The following is a 21,247-nucleotide window of genomic DNA, read 5'->3' as shown; positions in this document are numbered from 1 at the left end:
TTTCTCAGGATTCAAATCTCACTTCTATTTTCAACAGGTTCATGGGTGTCCAAATGTGGTGGTTGTGTTCCTCCTTTGTACCTCATGTGTCTCCCCAGTAGGCTGTATCCCTATTTATGTGGTGAACCCCAGTCCAATTTTCTTAGGTGCCCACCCATTCTTAGGGTTGGGGGGGAGCATTATATGTAGTGATTGTCATTTCCACAGCAGTGAACACACTCCTACAATCCTCCATAGTTATGCAAATGCCAAGCTTTTCTATCTTATCCTGCAAACCATTTTCTCTCTGGCTAAAGGTGGGGTCTACTGTATGAGAGCGCAATACTACAGACATTGGAGCCCATTAGATTGTAAGCTCTTTGAGCAGGGACTGTCTTTCTTCTATGTTTGTGCAGCGCTGCGTACGCCTTGTAGCGCTATAAAAATGCTAAATAGTAGTAGTAGTAGTAATATAAATATATTATAAGACTGCTAAGCAGTGTACATGTTAGAGATTCTGTGATCTTTGGAATTAGGAATTAACCTATTATTTGATCACCTGTTTAGCTTAATTTAAACACTGTGGAGTTTTTTTGAGCTAGATGATGTTGTGCTGGGCCCACACCTTATAGTCTGATGATTTCGGTCTGGCTGGGTGGCGTTACTGATTAAAGTCAGTAGGGTGATGGTTTTTTCCTACATCCACTGGTATACAAAGCAGGTGTGAAGCTGTGTTTTCGATTTTCTAATTATCTATTTGAGAGCTTGAGTGTAGTTCAGAGTTAACATTTAATGCCAAGTTGTTTAGAGTGATGCACTTGGTCTGCAGAAACCCGAAAGAGAGATACTGGGAACTCTCAGAGACATTTTGCTTTCACAAAAAACGTGCTTTCCCATGCAGAGCCTTATATGGACGGTTTTCATGCCATGATGACGCATGTTGTTTTTTCACATTTGTGTGCGATGGATGTACTATAATGTGTAGCCCCCGAGAACATTTTAATATGTTTTTTGCAGACATTTTATTTCCATACATTTATTGTTTGCATTTTCAAACATACCAAAACATTTATTTTATTTTCTGATTACACCTTTCTTTTTTGGACATTTTTGTTAAAACGTCCAAAGTCGGAACTAGATGTCGTATCGAAAATGCCCCTCTTTGTAACTTCAAATGTGTCCCTTAATCTATTCACTTTTTGTAAGTGTAAACAAAAATCCACTCTAATTAGGATTTTATAGACCTTGTCATATATCTGCTCAGCCTTCTTTTCTCCATGCTGAAGAGCCCTAACCTTTTCATCTCCTCATAGGGAACTTGATCTGTACCCTTTAACTTTTTGGTTGCCTTTCTATTTTTTCTAATTCTGCTGTATCATGTTGGGGCTGGAATTGCACAGAATACTCAAGATGTGGTTATAACATGGAGAAATACAGAGGCATCGTGATATTCTCTGTTTCTATGTTGGATTGTCTATTCCTTTCCTAATAATTCTAACATTTTATTTGCTTCTTTTGACTTTGGTCACAGATTTAGCAGATGATCTCAACATATTATTTACTATGATGATGCCTTTTCCCGGGCGGTAACTCCCATTGTGAAATCTAGCATTGTATAGGTATAATTTGGGTTATTTTTCCCTATATGCATAATTTTGTACTTGTCCACATGAAATTTCATCTGTTGCTTTTGCTATGTCAGTGAAAATTATGGTGACACAGACTGATGTAAAACTGAATAATTATTAGTATCAATTGACCAAAGTTACTGGAAATTAAATTATTATTATTATTTTTTAATAACATTCCCAGTGGCGTAGCCAGATAGCCAATTGTGGGTGGACCTGAGCTCAAAGTGGGCATGAAATTTTCTCCCCACCCAAACCCCTGGTCAGGCATCTTTCCCAGTCTCTCACCCCTTCCCCTCCTCTGGTGTACCTTTTAAAAACTTTTTCACTTCTGGAGGTTGCTGGCAGTAAGCAGCGACTCACACACCCTGTTTGTGGCAGCTCCAGAGCCTTCTTTCTGATGTAACTTCCTGTCTCTACATAGGTGGGACCGTTTCATAGAGAAGGCTTTAGGGCTGGTGCGAACAGTGTGTGTGAGTTGCTTTGTGCTGCAGGAAACCTCTGGAAGTGAAGAGACGAGTAGAGATGCCAGATTGTCAGAGGAGGAGGGGAGCATGAGATGCTAAGATCCCCACCAGCCATAGCAAAGGTGCATCACTGCAGGGTGGACCTGTGCCCAGCCCGACCCATCAGTGGCTACATCTCTGAATGTCTTCCATGAATGTTAAACATTAATCTATATTTTATGAAATAGTTTGCATTTCTAGCCCAGATATGGTAAAGAGAATATATATTTCATCACCTCAATTCAATATGGAGAAATAACAGTATGTCACTCAGCACTGGTTCTCCACAAAGGAGAAACTCCGGTATGCTAATGACCTCATTTTGAAAGCATAAACATCAGTTCAGAACCCCCCCCCCCCCCCCATATTATGACATCACTAGTACAAAAGCAGCTTTCATGAAAATAAATAGTATTTTGATGTTATTGACTTAATAGATTTAGAAGCAAAATCAGCAAGATTAATTTTATGTAGAAATAATCTATCTCCCTTTGCCGATTCCTTAATCCACTGTTGTAGAAGATTATTTATGCAAAAGTTTGTTCCATCACGGCAGCTCTTTTCTTAAGTGCTCCTTCACCCCGTCAGTAGTTTGCATGACAATGAATAATTCTTTTTACTCTGCATAACGAAATCAGCTTTGATGAAGACCTGCGATACTTAATACGGCTGATTGGTATAATGATAATTAATTTTATAGAAATATGAACAGTAGGATAAAGCTTTACTGTGATGTACAATTATAATTGAACCATTGCAGTAGCACAGCTCCCCAGTTGATGTATTGTAAGAGGAAAAAAAAATAGCCCGACAGGTAGAAATAGTGTTCAGATGAGAGAGATGTCATGCCAGGAGCAGATGATTAAGCTGTACTAAGAGGTCAGAGACTGAGCACTTCTCCTTAACAAGCTGCTGCCACTGTTGGGAAAAGCAGCCATTTGTACTGCAAAAGCACTATATATACACAGTGCAACAATGTTTCATCTCATTTAGAGATTAGTTGAAAGTGGGAGGAGACTTGACCATGTGACCCCTTAATTGATTCAGTTGCATTGGTTACCTGTAAGGGCTAGAACTGAGTTTAAGATTTTGGTTTTAGTCTTTAAAAATTTTTATGGATTCAGCCCTAGTTATTTAACAGATTTTGTCAAGCTTTATATCTCTTCACAAAGTTTGCATTCAGTAGTGGAAATAAAACTGGTTAATCAATTCCTCCGTAAACTGAAAACCACGGAACAATGAACATTGGTAGTTAAAGAATGGAGCTCTGGAATCTTCTTCCATCTTCTATTCTTAATATTAGGAACTATATGATATTTCAATGTAATTTGAAGACCTGGCTGTTTAACAAATATTTATTTAGCTCAATTTAACGGATAGTTTCTCATTTGCTGAAAGTGCCATGATTTATAAAGCTGTTGTATAGGTCTTATTTGTGAACAGGTACATATCAACTTGTGATCTGTCTAAATCTCTGAGGGGCAATGGAACAGAAACTTAATAAATGAAATTGCATTTAATACTTTTTTAACAAGCTGGCCAAAAATCTGTTATTTCCCCTCCCCCACCACCACAAAATGTGAAGTCTGTTGAGGTTATTGAACAAGGTGGACACATAATTGTTTTAGTCTTTCTTATTTCAGTTTTTATAAAATACTGAGTTAAGGCCCAAATAGTCATCATTCATTTTACCTCTTTTTGGACTACGCAACTGTCCTGCAACACTAAAGTGTTCACATAGAGCACTGGCTGGTAAAGCAGTGTTTAGTTTAGAAAAGATGTCTTTGAGAACAGGATATCCAACAAGTTTGGACACAGAATTTACACTGTTCACATAGGCAGACAGAACAGCTTTGCTACTTGTGGTGTTGATGTCTGCTGTGTCCAACTGTGTCCAAGCCGCTGTGGCATCTGCAGTAGCGTTAACTGTGACTGAACTCTTGGCTTGGGGTTTTTTCAACAGCAAATCCATTCCTAGCAATTTCTGTCTAGGGTCCTTGGTCCATGCAGTCTTGAACGTTGGATGTAATATTGCAACTGCTATAAGTTCCTCACCCATTAACTGCTCTTCAAAGTGCTTCTGAATGCCACTTAGTAATGTTCTTACTAATGGCTGACAAGTCTGAAGTATGTTGTTTTTCTCAAATGCTTATAGTTTCTCTTTCAGCAATACCAGAGCAGGCACAAGGTAGGCCATGAATGCTTTAGTTTCAAATTGAAGAATGTCTAAAGCTTGTGTCAAGGGTTTCAATATAGAGACATATTCTGCAATAAATATGATTTCTGAATGACGAAACTCAGCAGCATCTGTTTGCAGACTGAATTCATGACATCGATGTCTTTTTCTGCAATTAGACAATTAAGCCATTCCATTAAGGTGTAGAAGAAGTTCCATTGAGTCTGGTTAGGAGTGACAAAATTGAGGCCAAATGCTTGTTCAATAACCTCCAAAATAAATACGGCTGTAGTTTACCAATATAACGATAATACTCACAACACTCACAAGTGGTAGAACATAAAAATCTCGGTGCTGGTCTGTATTGGATGGAATGGAGAAGTCTCATTCAGTCACTCAAACTGCTTAGGCTACTGTTTTTATCACCGTTCAGGTGAGCCTATATAGCGTGACAGTCTATAATGCCTCCGGCATTTGGAAGTGCAAAGATCACATGAGTGCTGATTTGTGAAGAAGTGCGTGTTACAAATGAAGTGTGAAATTCAACTAAAAGAATTTTAAAAATATTAGTAAATTAGATAAAAGAAGAGATCACTAGTCACAGTTGCACGTTTCATGGTATTACGGATGGTTGGAGGTTGTCGATGATTATAAACTGTCACGCTATATAGGCTCACCTGAACGGTGATAAAAACAGTAGCCCTAAGCAGTTTGAGTGACTGAATGAGGCTTCTCCATTCCATCCAATACAGACCAGCACCGAGATTTTTTATGTTCTACCACTTGTGAGTGTTCAATAACCTCAGCAGAAATCATACTTCATAACTGTTCCATAATGCTTGGCATTTGGCTAAAGTGAAGCAATGCAGCTTTTTCTAAGCCAAATCAGATTCTGGTTCTGTAGCATCACATGTAGCAACCAGATTTAAAGAATGACAAGCACAAATCTGATGTGGCAGCAAATGAAAACTGCCAGTTGATGATGATAAGAAATCATGCAAGTTATGAAATTCCATCTCATCTTCATAACCATCATTTGACATAATTTGTTCAGTATGTTGGTGATATTTGGAAAACTGTTGAAAAGCTTTGCAGAAATTGGACCCATTGTCAGTAGTTGTTTTGGTAATTTTATCCTGGAGGTAGAATTCAGAATGAATGAATTCTATTGCAGTTGCAATAACATCATATGTGTAGGATCCTTTTTGGGCAACGGTATGCCAAAGCCGCAAATCTTCTGATGAATAGATCAACAATCTGCTGTAGTAGCAACAAACTATTGATCTTCCAGTTCTCGAATCAAGTTCATCTTCATTTCTTGAAAACGTTCATCAATCTGTTGTATTTGGAAGAATGCCTATAATCAAATCTCACAATGCTGGCAATTCTGTAGTACTGAAAGATTGCATATCACGAATAATGAAGTCAAGGATTATGTTGTCCAGAGCAGCTTATGTTGTAGCTCGAATGCCTGAAATTGAAAGCGACTGACTGTGCAGCATATGTTGCATTTTATTTATTACTTGAGACTCTTCAAATTCATTGTTTGCATGATGCAGTCAGTTTTTCATAGTTTCATCTGAGTCAGGTGAATTCGTTCAATATTCTTCCTCAGATTAAATGTATAAAGGTTGATAGTTCTTTTGGTTTTGGTGCACGCAGAAAGCAAAGAAACTTGTTAATGGCACATCAGACTTTGCATCAATAATGTGTGATGTCGCATGCATCAGGAGTCCGTAAAGTCTAAAATTAAAACACAAAACATTTACAAAAGACACACACAATGTGCAGTCCAACACACACAAGAATGTGAGCAGGTAGGTAACTTGTGTAAAAGAAGTCCATAATCAAGTTATAAAATTACAGTATGTCAATTTACTGACTTACAATAGTTTTGTTTATTTTCTTTTAACAGGACATATACACTTCTTGCTTTGCTTACAATTCTAACAGGTAGCAGAGCATTAATTCCTAAGCCTGAAATAATCCCCTCCACCACTGCCACCGCCACCGCCACATGTTCCCATGCACCTTCCTACAGACCTCCATCCACCTTTTGTAGCCCCCTCCATGCACATGCACGCATGCACACATACACATACATACACACACACACACATGCCACCTTTTTTCCAGCCTCCCACATGCCTTATCCACCTGTTTTCACAGCCCCCTTCCCTTGCTCAAGGCGTCTCATTCACTCCATCCATCCATCTTTATTCCAGCCTCCTCCCTTACACACACACACGTCACTTTTTTCCAGCCCCCCACGCCTCATCCATATTTTTTATAGGCCCTGCCCCCCCCCTATATGTTCCAGGCCCCTCCCTCCCTGCACCCTCATCAGCTTCAGCATGGCATGAGGAGGAGCAGCCCAGCAACATGTTGGGCTGCTTTCTGTTCTTCTGCTGCCCTGGATCTGACTGTTTCTTTGAGCTATGCAGGAATCACCAGGGAGCAAGGTGGAAGAGGAGCAGGAAGTAGCCTGATGTGTAGCTGGGCTGCTCCTTCTTTTTGCTGTGATGGAGGGTGATTGTACATGGAGAGGAATGTGCAGCAAATAAGAGCTTTGGTGCTGGTGCAGCTCATTCCTTCCATCCACAACTTCTGCCCCCTTGCACTTACCAATGTTAACACTACAAGAACATCTCCTGCTGCCTTGAGTTTCTCTCTCCTGGGCTCTCTCCTCACTGTGCAAGTGTGGAGCATTAAAAAAAAAAATAGTCTTCCAGCAACTTTTGCAAATGAGAACTCCACCCTTTGGATTCAGGTCACATGGGGACTAGGGTTTGTAGAGGTACTTCTACATCAGACAGTTACTAAATAGCAATTATTCTGGCTCATTTGCTAAGGATATGTCTACCTAATTGGCCCTTAGGCTCTGCTGACAGGCTGCACCAATGAAAGGAATGCCAAAATGGAAATATCTTATTTATTATAGATATAAAAATAACAATATGGCAAAATGCAAAGCAAGTTACAAAGCTCTGTACATTACCAAAATATATAATTTATCGTTTATTTATTTACTAGACCGTCACTTATTACAAAGGTAAATCAGAACGGTTTACAATATAAAATAACATTAAAATGACATTAAAACAATAAATAAACATACTCTGAAATCCATTTATGATAGAAAAGCAATGCAAAAAATCAACACACATACAGATTTCACAAGCTATAATCATAAAAACATTGATAAAAATAAAAAAAACAAAGTTTTTTTTCCCTTTATTTCTATTTTAAGTGGGGGGGTTTTCAAATGACTCCCTAAAGAAATGTGTTTTTAGAGCTTTATGAAAATGAGTATAAGAATCTTCAAGCCTAAGTTCTTTAGGAAGACAATTCCAAAGTGAGAGAGCTAAGAAAAAAATGCCGATGTTCGCGTTGATTATTACACCAATAGATATATGAAAACATGTATATGAGTAATTATACAACTATAATATCCTGCGAAAAGATTACCAACAGCAGCAGTATTAGGCTACTGACCACCACTCCTGAGATAACCAATCAATTACAGGCAAATCCAAACCTAACTAAAACCTGAGCTATAAGAAGAAAATTCCTGCTTCTCTCATCTTGTGGTCCCATAGGTCCCAGAGTTCAGGTGATGTGCAGAATCATATTTCTTCTGGCTCTAGTAGAGTGCACCTGCGAGACCTTATAGATCAGGAAAAGTCCACAGTCCCTGTTCTGTGCAGCTAATCATTCATAGAAAGACACAGAACTGCTTTTAAACTGTACTTTATGTAGTGCTCAGCACAGAGGTCAGTTTACAGGTGTTTGGGGCAAATCAGTCCCTCTATCTCTTCTGAGAGAGATCCATTCACCATCAAAACTTCTTCTCCTTTATCCATTCTTTTTTTCTCTCCTGCCCAGCATTGGCATTCCTCTGGGTCCAGGTGACACCTATAGACCAATCATAAACTGTGTGCTTCTATCCAGCACATTACCCACAGTTATAACAATGAGGCCTTTTGAGCTTGCAGCAAGAATATCTTATCAGTCACAAGTCTGATTGTGGCAAACTCCCCTCCATGGTTCACATATGTTCCTGGAGACTCTGTCTCTATAAGGCATGCTCCTATGCACGTTTGCAGGAGATAACTGGAAGGCTATTATACATGCACGTGTCCTTGATGAAGTCACTAACACAATGGTGCCAAGAAGTAGTCTTCCTTTGTAGAAAGCTGGTAAATGGTGTATTCAGGCCTCAGGCTGCAGAATCCATATTTGGTTCAGGCCTAACCAGCAAAGGTGAGATAGCAGGAAAAGACCTCTACAGCCCCCCCCCCCCCACCCGGATTTGGAAGTAACTGCAAGGGAGTTGATTCCATCTCCAACCAGACTAACAATACAACTAGACAGGTTAGAACCAGGACTCATGATCAAGACTAGAGATGCATCCAAAATATGAATATAACAGCAAACTTCAAACTAACACTTTAAAAAATGAAAAACTAGAAGCAAATACTTCAGTCAATCATATAGCAATGTTCAAAGGTAACTTCAAAAATTGTAATACAGCAAATAAATTAATACTAGAGCAAATAATATGGCGTTAGTACAATGTCTTAACTCGTGAAACTGTAATCAAAATTCAAATTATGTGGATTCTACAAAATGCATGGCAAAAGCATCAGCATGGATTAGTACATAACATAATACTGAAAACAGAGACAGCATAGTGGAGAATTAAACAGGGGCGGTCTCCACAAAAATCATGCAATCTCAGAGTAAATGGTAATGGACCTTGACGAATGATGTGGCATAAATGGTAAACTTCCTGTACCAAGAAGCAATCAGGAACAAGATGGTGATGATGGAGAGAGTCTTAAAACTGAAGTAATGGACACAGTTCAGGAATAAAGTCAATAAGATGTCCACAAAGCACATCCAGAACTTAATTTCAGGAAGAACTGGATCTGTGGCAAGATAAAATTAAAAAAAAAAATCCTCCAACATTAAGAGCAACATTCTTGGGAAAAGGAATCCACTAGTCAGGACTAGACAGTGGAAATCATGAGGAAACAAAGGAAAGAAATGTTCAGAACCACAAGTGGATTGGGTAAACAGAAAGTAAGGAACGACACCAGGTATGGGAACAACACCAGGTATGGGAACAGGGTCAATCAATTTGACAACAGTTCTAATCAGCAGGAAAACCAGGAACACAATCTTCATAAATTGTTTCTATAGCTGAAAAAGAAAAGAAGAAGCTATTCTGCTTCATGGTTGGTTTGGGTCATATCAACAGGACATCCAGGACAAAGTGACTGGGATGACACAGTCTCAGCTGATTGATGTGGATCCATTTAAGTTTTTCAGGAGGTGATTTTTGTAAGCCATAGGTGAAGCTTTTCCACAATAGGGAATGAACCATGCCAACTGGGTAAAAATCTCTTTTCTTTAGCCTAGGTCAAAATTTGAAGAACATCTTGTCGCCAATCTTGGTATTCCTATGAGGTAGTCCCTTTATCGTAGTAGGCTTTTCTACCTCTAGTGCTACTATCCAAGTTCTTTTGGGCAAAGGCAAACACCCTCTGCAAATGTTGGGCACAAATGAGTGACAAATTCATGGGCGGTAGTAGCACTGAATAAATTCACATCATTAATGCTGTACAACAAATGAATAAGTAGCAATATCTACTTACTGATCATTATTTCAAAAAAAAAATACTCCTGTGGAACAACTGAGGATGGCACAAATGGCCATGAGGACCAACAGTAACTTTGTAACCCAATCCTTGTTAGAAGGTAACACATTCTTCGTCAGGATGATAATGATGGTACGGTTGGTACTTACTGGTAACATGCAGGTCAGTAAACCTACAATCATAGGAATCTCCAGCAAAGAGATCCTTGTACTGGTATAATAACTCAGTCAACTGTGTCTTTTTTTCTTCATCAGTAATACAAGCATCAGCCTGTTCCAACTGATCATTAACCATGGCAGCAAACACGGAGAAAGGCTGGTTGAATGGAAGATCCACTTGCTCTTCAATATTCTCCTGAAGAAATGAAGTTGCAATGGAATAGAGCACTCTAGGAGTCTGGGTTAAAGACAACCTTCTGGACAAAATCACGAAGTCATCTTCAAGTGACATTTGGGAACATGGTGCATCATATGGCCAGACCAACTCAAAAGAGCTAAGGTCTCTGGGAGAGGTAAGAACACAGTCAGGTGTCTTTCCCTCCCCCTCCCCGGCAGAAGTCCCAAGAGGAAGACAGTCTGTCAATGATAGACAAACTCACCCCTACAGGTAAGGACTCTCCCACCAGAAATCCAAGAGGTTCTCCCACTGAAACAACTTCAGGCTGAGGATTGGTGACCAACCAGTACAAAGAGGAAGTAGTCATCTCCAGGCATAGCAGAGTATCAAGAGACAATTCCAAGTCCTGAAACTGTGCATGAGGATCACAGAACACCACCTTGTCCAGGATTCTCTGGCTATATTTCAGGCAGAGCTTGAGAGAAACGTCTTCTACTCTCCCTGGAATCCAAACATCTTTGGCGCACATCACCTCACAGACCTGAGGGTTGGTCAGTTCAGACTTCAGGCTGGCACCCATGGTCTAGAACTCCACAGGGGTACTTTGCATTCCCTCCCAAAGGACGTGACTCACCAAATCCACATAAACTCCCTGTCTGACGAGGCAATCCAAACTCAAACATGAGAGCCATTGCAGGCCTCGAACAATAGAGAAGTGGTAGTCAAAAGCCCTCATACCCAAGAGCAAAGATAAGCTGCAAAGCCCCACAACAGTCATAGAATCTTGTCCAGGTACCTGCACAAAAGTGGAAGGACACTTGAGAGATGGAATCTGCACAGACTTCACAAAGTGGTTCACCGATCACAGAGATGTCATTGAGTAGCAACAGATAAGCTTGGAGAAGCTGGACTGTGACTGTAAAATCATCGCTTTCCAGATGAAGGTCAACAAACATGCCAGGATGTGACAAGTCAGGATTGGAAAATGCAGAAGAGGGCACCTGAGGTATGTCCTTGGCAGCATTCAACTGATCACATGCAGCAGGTGAGACTTTTAGAACAATCTCAGCCATCAGATCATTCTTGACTCTGATTACTTTACTATGCTCCTGCCTCCCCCCCCCCCTTTGGAGCTATCTCCAGTTGGAGCTCCAAAAGGTGTGGGTTTGCTGGAAATTTATTCAAATGGAAGTATCACTAAGCTCTACGGAGATGGAACCTTCAACACTGCACAAGTGCTTAACTCTCCCATAAGGAATTGGGCAGTTAACATGTGACCAGACCACTTCCTGGACATAATCTAAAATAGGCCACAGCCTCTTCAAGTGATCATTTCTAATGAAAAAGTCTTCACATGAACTTGTGGAGATGATGACAGGGTGTTTGACAGCCATTATCTCAAGCTGTGAGGAAATCCAAACCTGATCCACTGTTCCAATGCTCTTATCACCAAAAGCCACACGTGACATATCCCAGGGCACCCCCCCCCCCAGAAAGCCTCAAATTTCAGACACATGCGCTGAGTAACAAAAGTCACCTCAGAGGCCGTATCAAGCAGATCCTGACATGAGAACACATGTTGGACCAACAAAGGCAATGCATTCCTGGGGCCCATAGGCATAAGTATTCCCTGACAGTGTCCCATGAAGGAAGCTACTCCTGGACTGTAGACAGGTCACCTGCGAATGCAGCAACAGGTCACCTGCGAATGCAGCAACAATCTCCTGAATAGCAGCAGATGGAGCACTCACTTGCACAGTAGAGACAACAGCCTGTGAAGAAAAAGGAAGAGTGGTTAGTCATTCCATATCCTTCTCTGAAGAGGACTGATAGACTACCTCTGCAGCAGTTTTGGGCACAGAAGATTTATCCTCGGGCTTCTGGAATTTCCCTCCCCCCTTGTGTGAAGAGGGCGGCTACTGCTGAGCAGGGCCGCCGAGAGGGGAGGTACAGGGGGGACAAAATTCCCGGGGTCCGGGCCTCCAAGGGGGGCCCGGCGCCGCAGTCCCACCCGCCACCGGGCCCCTTCCACCCGAACCCCCACCAGCAGAAGTGCTGTCTTCTGACTCTGGCATGCGCGGCCCACACAGACGCGCTCCTCTCAGCTGATCTTCGCTGTACTCTGCAAGGCTTCTGTGCGTTTGACGTCCTGCACGTGCAGTATGTCAGATGCACAGAAGCTCTGCAGAGTACAGCGAAGATCATCTGAGAGGAACGCGTCTGTGTGGGCCGCGCACGCCGGAGTCAGAAGACAGCACTTCTGCTGGTGGGGGTTCAGGTGGAAGGGGGCCGGGGCCCGGCTCAGTGGCGGAGGCGGGTGGGACTGTGGCGCCGGGCCCCCCTCAGGGGGGGTGGCGACAACCTGGGGGGTGGCAGTGGGGGCGGGGCCAGGGGCCCGGGGGCAGCCTTGTCCCGGGCCCGGCCTGGCCCGGCCTAGTCTCTCGGCGGCCCTGCTGCTGAGTACTAAGAATAAGGGACTGGATCTTTTCTGCAGCTCAGTTCTTCCTATTGACACGCTTCAGGTCAGACAGGCGCAGGCCTGCCCCTTCTGTCTGAGTAGTTTCTGAAAGAGACCTGTAAAGGAGAAACAGAGACATCAGGCTCAAGAGTTGATAAGTATTGAACAGCAGAGAGACTCTGCTGTTCAATACTGTTGGTTTTTCTTAGGCCTTGGACACACATCAAATATATCCTCTTCTTGCCTAAGAAGGCTGGCAAAAGGTTCTGTCTGCTTTCCTGCTAAAGACATTTTCACAGGGTCTGGTAAACCTTTCACACAAAAATGTTTGTAGTGTCTGCGTGCCAAAATCCTGAGGGTCAGACATAATATCAGGCTCTGCTGACAGTCCAGAACATACAATAAAGCTTCACTGTCCACTGTTTGCCCAAGCAGGCTAATAAAAGATGCTGTCTGGTTTTCCAAACTATGTTTCTGCAAGTCTGGAGGTACAGGAGCTCCCTCTGGTGGTGGGTTGCAGGAACTCAGCTCACCATCAAGTTTACAGCAAAGATCAGGAAATGCAAAACTAGACCTTGAAGGGCGTGGTTTGAGGTCTGATGCAGTCCTATCCAAAGAGGGTAAGGCAAAAGCTTTGTGTCCATGTGCCATGACCCCATCCAGTGAAGTGACCAAAAGGAAGCTGAAACTGGAAAACTCAGAATGTAGCTCTGGGACAGAGGAAGACTGCTGAATAGACAGCCCCTTAGAAGAGACAGGAGCTGACCTAGCCTGAGCAGAAAAAACAAGGCAGGCAGAATGAGAACCAAGACCACAAGCCGCATTGAGCCTGCCATGAGTGGGAAAGTGCGGGGTACAAATGTAACAAAATAAAATGCAGACGTAGAGTGTCAAAACCTCCCCACACAGACAGAAGTGCACAGGGCACAACTGTAAACTCAGAGCCAAAAGCAGGCAGTGAGGCAGAGAGAAAAGCATGGCCCCTGACAGTGGGAGAAAAACTCATAGAGAAAGTGGTAAAGATCCCCTGCAGTGCCCCAAAAGGTCAAGAAAGGGCGTGACCCAGGGACTCCCAATCCCTCAGAGCTGAGAGTGAAGCACAGGGCAAGTCGCATGTTGTCGAGCAGAGTGAACCTGCAACTCCAATAAAAGGAAAGGGAGCTGAGCAGTTGCCCCTGACTGCAAAGACAAGTCAGGGAAAAATTGTGATTTACACCCCAGGACAGCACAGATGGTAGGCTCTGCAGAAGAGAGGGCTGGAGCACAAAGCAGCCCTGAATGGAGAATCATAGGCACTCCCACTGCAGAGTGGAAGGAAGCTAACAGTGCATGTCTCAAGGCAAACTGCACAATGTATCTCAAAACCCTATGTGAAGCACAGCCAGCAGCTGGCACAGATGAACACAATTTATAGAGAGAATCCCCAAACCAAACAATCTAGCAAACTTCCAGTCCCAGCTCAGCTGTTTTTAGGACCAGAAGTTTGGACTCAATCAGATGCAAGCCACGTCTGACATTTCTTGGAAAGCCTATAGAGGGAGAGAAGCAGAGGTATGGAAAATACTTAACAAAAAATAACTTTCTAAATTTGCACTTTTGTTACTAAGTACAAACGTACAGCTTACTTGTAACAAGTTACTAGTAACAAAGTAACTGTACTTCATTATTACCTATCTCTGCTATTTACATACTTCCATTTATACCTTTTGTGAGATTTCTTCACCATGGGCTTTTAATTAGCAACTTGTATATCTAGCATATGAAACTTTGCACAACATAATTGAAAATACACTTTCCAAATGTCCTGCTATCAGTTTGTCTGACAGTTCCTTAATATAAGTGTATTTACACACAACCAGTGAAGCTTCACCTAATCACAACTTCTCAATTCCTACTCTGGGTAGTCTGTCTCTGCCAATCACAGGCAGAGGGGGATGATGTGGAGGAACTGAAAGAAATCTCGGTGAACCTGGAAGATGTACTGAACCAAACTGACAAACTAAAGAGTAGTAAATCACCTGGACCCAATGGCATACATCCAAGGGTACTCAAAAAAACTCAAATATGAAATTGCTGATCTGTTAGTAATATGTAACCTGTCATTAAAATCGTCTGTAGTACCTGAAGATTGGAGGGTGGCCAATGTGACACCGATTTTTAAAAAGGGTTCTAGGGGTGATCCGGGAAATTATAAACCGGTAAGACTGACATCGGTGCTGGGCAAAATAGTGGAAACTATTATAAAGAATAAAATTACAGAACACATAGACAAACATGGTTTAATGGGGCAGAGTCAGCATGGGTTCAACCAATGGAATTCTTGTCTTGCCTCACCAATTTGCTTTATTTTTTGAAAGCATGAATAAACAAGTCGATAAAGGTGAGCTGGTTGATGTAGTGTATCTAGATGTTCAGAAAGCTTTTGATAAAGTTCCTGAGAAAATTAAAGAGTTATGGGATAGGAGGTGAGGTTCTGGTGTGGATTAGGAATTGGTTATTGGACAGAAAACAGAGGGTAGCATTAAACAGTAATTTCTCTCAATGGAGGATGGTGAACAGTGGAGTGCCGCAGAGATCTGTAGTGGGACTGGTACTATTTAACATGTTTATAAATGATATGGAAATTGGAACGACGAGTGAGGTGATCAAATTTGCAGATGATACAAAACTATTCAAGGTTGTTAAAACATGTGCGGACTGTGAAATATTGCAGGAAGAGCTTAGGAAATTGGAAGACTGGACAACGAAATGGTAGATGAAATTTAATGTGGACAAACGCAAGGTGATGCACATTGGGAAGAATAATCCGAATCATAGTTACCTGATGCTAGGGTCCATCTTGGGGGTCAGCGCTCAAGATAAAGATCTGGGTGTTGTTGTAGATAATATGCTGAAATCTTCTGCTCAGTGTGTGGCGGCAGCCAAAAAAGCAAACGGGATGATAGAAATTATTAGGAAAGGGATGGTGAATAAGACCGAAAATACTATAATGCCTTTGTATCATTCCATGGCGTGTCCGCATCATGAGTATTGCGTTCAGTTCTGGTCGCCATATCTCAAAAAAGATATAGCTGAATTAGAAAAGGTTCAAAGAAGAGTGACCGAAATGATATAGGGGATGAAACTCTTCTCGTATGAGGAAAGGCTAAAGAGGTTAGGGCTCTTCAGCTTGGAAAAGAGACAGATGAGGGGAGATATGATTGAGGTCTACAAAATCTTGAGTGGTGTAGAATGAATAGAAGTTCATCGATTTTTTTATTCGTTCCAGAAGTACAAAGACTAGGGGACACTCAAAGAAGTTAAATGGAAATACTTTTAAAACAAGAGGAAATATTTTTTCACTCAACGAATAGTTAAGCTCTGGAACTTCTTGCCGGAGAATATGGTAACAGTGGTTAGTGTATCTGGGTTTTAAGAAGGTTTGGACAAATTCCTGAAAGAAAAGTCCATAGTCTGATATTGAGACAGACATGGGAAGCAACTGCTTGCCCTGGGATTTGTACTATGGAGTGTTGCCACAATTTGGGTTTCTGTCAGGTACTGTAACCTGGCTTGGCCACTGTTTGGAAAACAGGATACTGGGCTAGATGGACCATTGGTCTGACCCAGCATGGCTACTCTTATGTTCTTATGTAAAGTATAAATCAGTCCTCTACACACATCTGTGGCCTCTAAGATCCTCTCAGAGACCCTCATCAAAGGAAATCAGGCAATGGGCAATGCGAGCCTACCAGTTAGCCTTGTCAGAAGTAGCCCCCACACTCTGGAACTAACACCCAAAGGGGGCAATACCTAATCCAAGGCTACCTCTACTTATAGAAGCAGGTGAAAATCTGCCTTTAAAGGTGTGTGTGTGGGAGGTAATTCTTCAAAGTGTTGTCAACCTTTACATGCCAATTATATGTAAAAATGATTTAGAATAAGAGCATATATATGAGTATGTGTGCACATATATGATTAATACCAAAATTCCACCTTAATGCTATACTGAAATACGGGCATATCTTACATAGCACATATGTTACTGGTAGGTGTACGTATAGGCGGAGTCTGGGCAGAATTTAGGTGGAAAGAATCTTACCAGAATAAATTTTGATTTGAAGAGAATAACAATACAATCCTCAAATCACTCTTCAAATGTAACATATAAGAAAAAATCACCACAATAAGGAATAAATGAAGTGTATGGGAAAGAAGTCCTCAGTATTAGGTGACCCATACTCACCAGTGTAATACCTTGATAGCAATAAGGGGTTAAGTAAGTAAGCCTCCTCTGCTCAGGTTTTTAAACATCCCCTGACTTCTAATCCCAATATGTGTCCTTTAAATGTGATTACAATGTGAAAACAATCTCAGCCTCAAATAAAATGAAGTATGATATAAGATAGCACAAAAGGAACTTACCTGCAAATCAGTGCGGCAATAAATGATGGCAATTTCTTGCTCACAGCTCAACAAGAAACCTTGTTCCGCTTCTTCATCAGGAACCAGTTCTACTTTAAAGCTGATTGCATTACTTCCCATACAGCTTGCAGTTTTATGGGAAGGAGCATTTTATTTGAGGCTGAGATTGTTTTCATATTGTAATCACATTTAAAGGACACATATTGGGATTAGAAGTCAGGGGATGTTCATGGCGCATTGGCTCTGTAGAGACTATCTGCGTGATATTCAAAAGTATTTAACCGGCCAGGTATAGCACCTGGATGGTTAAATACTCTCAAGCCAGCTATCTGCTGATATTCAGTGGGAGATAACTGCTATCTCCTGTTGAATATCCTGGTCAGCGGCAAGCCTGATCACCAGCTATGCCGTATGACACAGCCAGTTACCTCTGATTTTCAGTGGCTGACTGGTTAAGTTTAGTGGCCAGATAGACCCACGTAAACAGCAGGTCTATCTTTGGCCACTAGAACCTAGCCGGTCAGCTGATGAATATAGGCTTAACTGGCTAGGTTTGCAGTGCCAAACACCCTCCCCCTTGAAATTCAATGCTGGTGACCGGATACAGCCCCGGCCTTGAATTTCTGGGTTTGCCAGTGACAGCAGAAGTTAATTGGTCTAACTCCTGCTGTCTCAATATCAGGGCCCATATGTTAAAAAGCCTGAACAGAGGAGGCTTAGGGGGTCTTTTACAAAGGCGTGCTAGCGTTTTTAGCATGCTCTAATAATTAGCTTGTGCTAAACGCTAGAGACGCTCATAAGAACATATGGGCATCTCTAGTGTTTAGCACGCACCAGGGCCGGTCCTAGGGTCTCTGGCGCCCCCCCCCGCGGGGCCATTACCTGACTTAAAGAACTTGATTGAGAAGATTCTTCTTCTCTTCTGCTCTGCCGAGTGCAGGAAAGGCCAGTGCAGGAAAGGCCAGGGCAGGGGCAGAAGCTTAGGCAGTGAGTCAGGCAGTCAGCTGGGAGCCTCAGTGCCTGGGATGGAGGAGCGAGCCAGCCGGAGGAGGATACGAGACACGAGATGGTTAGGCAGTTAGGCTACTCACTTGCTGCAACCACAAGGCGCACTGGCATGCACGCAGGGTGCCGCAGGAGGAGGAGGCGTCATCTCGTGATGTCGAGAGCGGAGGAGCCACTGGCCAGGCTGGAAGGAGATGAGCAGCGCCGCAGAGGTGTAAAGCGTGCGCACTGCCGCGTGCAGTGTTACGGCGGGAACTGGAAGTGGGAACACCGTCAAACAGCTGGGCAGGCCGCGGGAGCCGGCGCCCTTGAAGGCAGGCGCCCTCCAGTGGTGCTTACGCCGCTTACTGGGTTGGACCAGCCCTGGCACGCATTAATCATTAGCACACACTAAAAATGCTAGCACGCCTTTGTAAAAGGTGCCCTCAGTTACTTAGCCCCTTATTGCTATCAAAGTATTGCACTGGTGAGTGTGGGTCACCTAATACTGAGGACTTCTTTCCCATACACTTCAATTATTCCTTATTGTGGTGATTTTTTGTTAGATGTTACTTTTGAAGAGTGATTTTGGGATTGCAGAATATAGGTGGAACCTACCTGCTTGTAACTTATAGGATACTGCATGTTCTTCGTGTATCTCCAGCATTTAAGCGCAAGCAAGCGCAAGCATTTATGCCAGGGGTACATCTAACCTTTATGCAAGTACTGACTTTTGTCCCTTACACTTTCCTCTTGCAAAACTGTGTCCTTACTTTTTTCTTCTTCATGTATAAAGTTGCACTGTTCATTCTGTGCTCTTTGGGGCTCGATATTCAGACTGCGATAGGTAGCCAAGCTGCCTCCCGCAGTTGGCGCTGAGCCCGGATATTCAATGCCGAGCCATTTCTGGTGACCAGCATTGAATATCCGGTTTATTTTTAGTCAGTTTCAACTTAACCGGCCAATTCGATATTCAGAGCTGGCTGGTTAAGTGTAAAGCAGCCAAAAGAGGCCTGCTATTTTGGTGGCCCAGTTTGGCCACCAAACATAGCCAGCGATGCGTTGAATATTTACGGATATCCGGTTATCCACTAAGCACTGACCGCATATATTCAGCGGGAGAAAATGGCTATCTCCCACTGAATGTTGGCAGTTAGCCGGTTAAGCGCTATTTAACCAGACAAGAGCTGTTCTTGGCTGGTTAAATAGCACTGAATATCGGGGGGGGGGGGGGGGGGGGGGGGGGTGGAGGTATGTTTACTTTCCTTCCCTCATCAGAGAAAAGTATAATCTGCTTAGATTTTTGCAATAGAGGCAGTATATCAAATAAAATTAAACTTTCCTTTGTGGAATAGGCAATGCACTAGCACCTTCTAGATGCTGAAATATAGGCACACTGTTATAGAAATACACCCAATACCAACCAAAAAGGAGAGAAGAACCCCCTACGTTAAAAATACATGGAATCATTGTAGAGGTGGGCCAAAGAACTTCCAGCAAATAATGTTTTATTGGCAAGGCTCCAACAGTTAAAAAGACCCAACAGTGCTTTGCCAATAAAAGAGTGTTTTTATACTTTATGCGCTGGAAGTTCTTTGACCCACCCCTACTCTGATTCCATAGAATTACACCCTACATGGCTGTGGTAACTGACTATTTACTTACTTTGCATTTGGACTAGCTTGCTATATGCCTTGTAACCGAGACCAATCCCACATACCTTAATCAACTGTACATATAATTTTGTCTCAATTTAGCCACCCATTTATTTTTCTCAGTTACCTTTGTCTTAGCAAACTGCTCTTGTCCCCTCTGCTGACTATTAAGATGTTCCATTCTATTGTATTGATGTAATGAATCAAGTCAGGATATAACAAATTAAGGGGCCCTTTTACAAAGGCGCTGAAAAATGGCTTGTGGTAGTGTGGGCGTGGGTTTTGGGCACATGCAGAATCATTTTTCAGCGCACCTGTAAAAAAGCCCTTTTTTCCCCCCGCTACTCAATTGCATTTCTGAGGGGGAGGGCCCCAGTGCAGTGCAATAAAATCAAAATTGCCACGTGTCCATTTTGGGTCTGAAACCTTACCGCCAGCCATAGACCTACTGGTAAAGAATTTGTGCATTAATGGCCTATGTGCACCAGATGCCACTTGGCGCGCATTTGCTATGTGTTCCAGAAAATTAAAAATATTTTTCAGATGCGCATATTGGACGCGCGCCAAAACTGAAATTACTGCAAGAGCCACGCGGTAGTCGGGCGGTAACTCCATTTTGGCATGCGTAGGTCGCACATAGGCGCCTACGTGGCTTAGTAAATGGGCCCTATATACCAGTAGCTTCCATTCTTATTTATTTGCCAAACGTACGGAATGTTTGCTGCAAAGCAATTGACAGAATATCTAAACAAATTTGATATTCCACATGTCTCAGTTGGGATTTCCTGGGGATTACGGTACTGAAACAGTAGTGGGAATATTGATAGCTGAAGTTAGATCATTAATGAGTGAGGGCAAGCAGGCTATAATCATGCAATTTGACTTACCTAGTGCATGGTTTGGACTATTGTTGCAAATATTAAATGACATTGGGATTGTTGGGAATGTATGGACTTGGTTTCAAGGCTTTCTCTTTAACAGGTCTTACAAGGTTAGAATGGAGGGATAGCTGCTTGCATTTTGACAGATTTCATGAGTGCTGCAGGGGTGTCCCCTCTTGCCTATTTTGTTTAATATTTTAATGCTCTCATCGGGAATGGGGTTGGAGAAAGCGGGATTCAAATTTTTATAAATGCATATATCATTACTGCCTTGGTTTCTGTTTATTCTGTGACTGAAGATGTCAAATCTATGTTACAAAAATGTGCTTATGGTTTGTAGGAGAATGGCAGCTGATCATTATTAGGGCATTAATAGTGGCATTGAAGGAAATAAAACACAGCACTATATATTTCCATAGAGAGAATATAACTTGAGATAAAAATATTTTTGAGATGGGAATCAAGAATCCTCCCCCTCAGAGCAATGTTTGAAGATCTCTGCTCTCTCTTCCCTGCTCCTCAATTGCATTTCTGAGGGGGAGGGCCGCAGTGCAGGCATGAGCCACCAATGTGGTCA

Source organism: Microcaecilia unicolor, chromosome 2 (genome assembly GCF_901765095.1).
Source record: "Microcaecilia unicolor chromosome 2, aMicUni1.1, whole genome shotgun sequence".
Taxonomy (NCBI): Eukaryota; Metazoa; Chordata; class Amphibia; order Gymnophiona; family Siphonopidae; genus Microcaecilia; species Microcaecilia unicolor.
The sequence above is the reverse complement of the archived record's forward strand: the minus strand, read 5'-3'. Positions refer to the sequence as shown.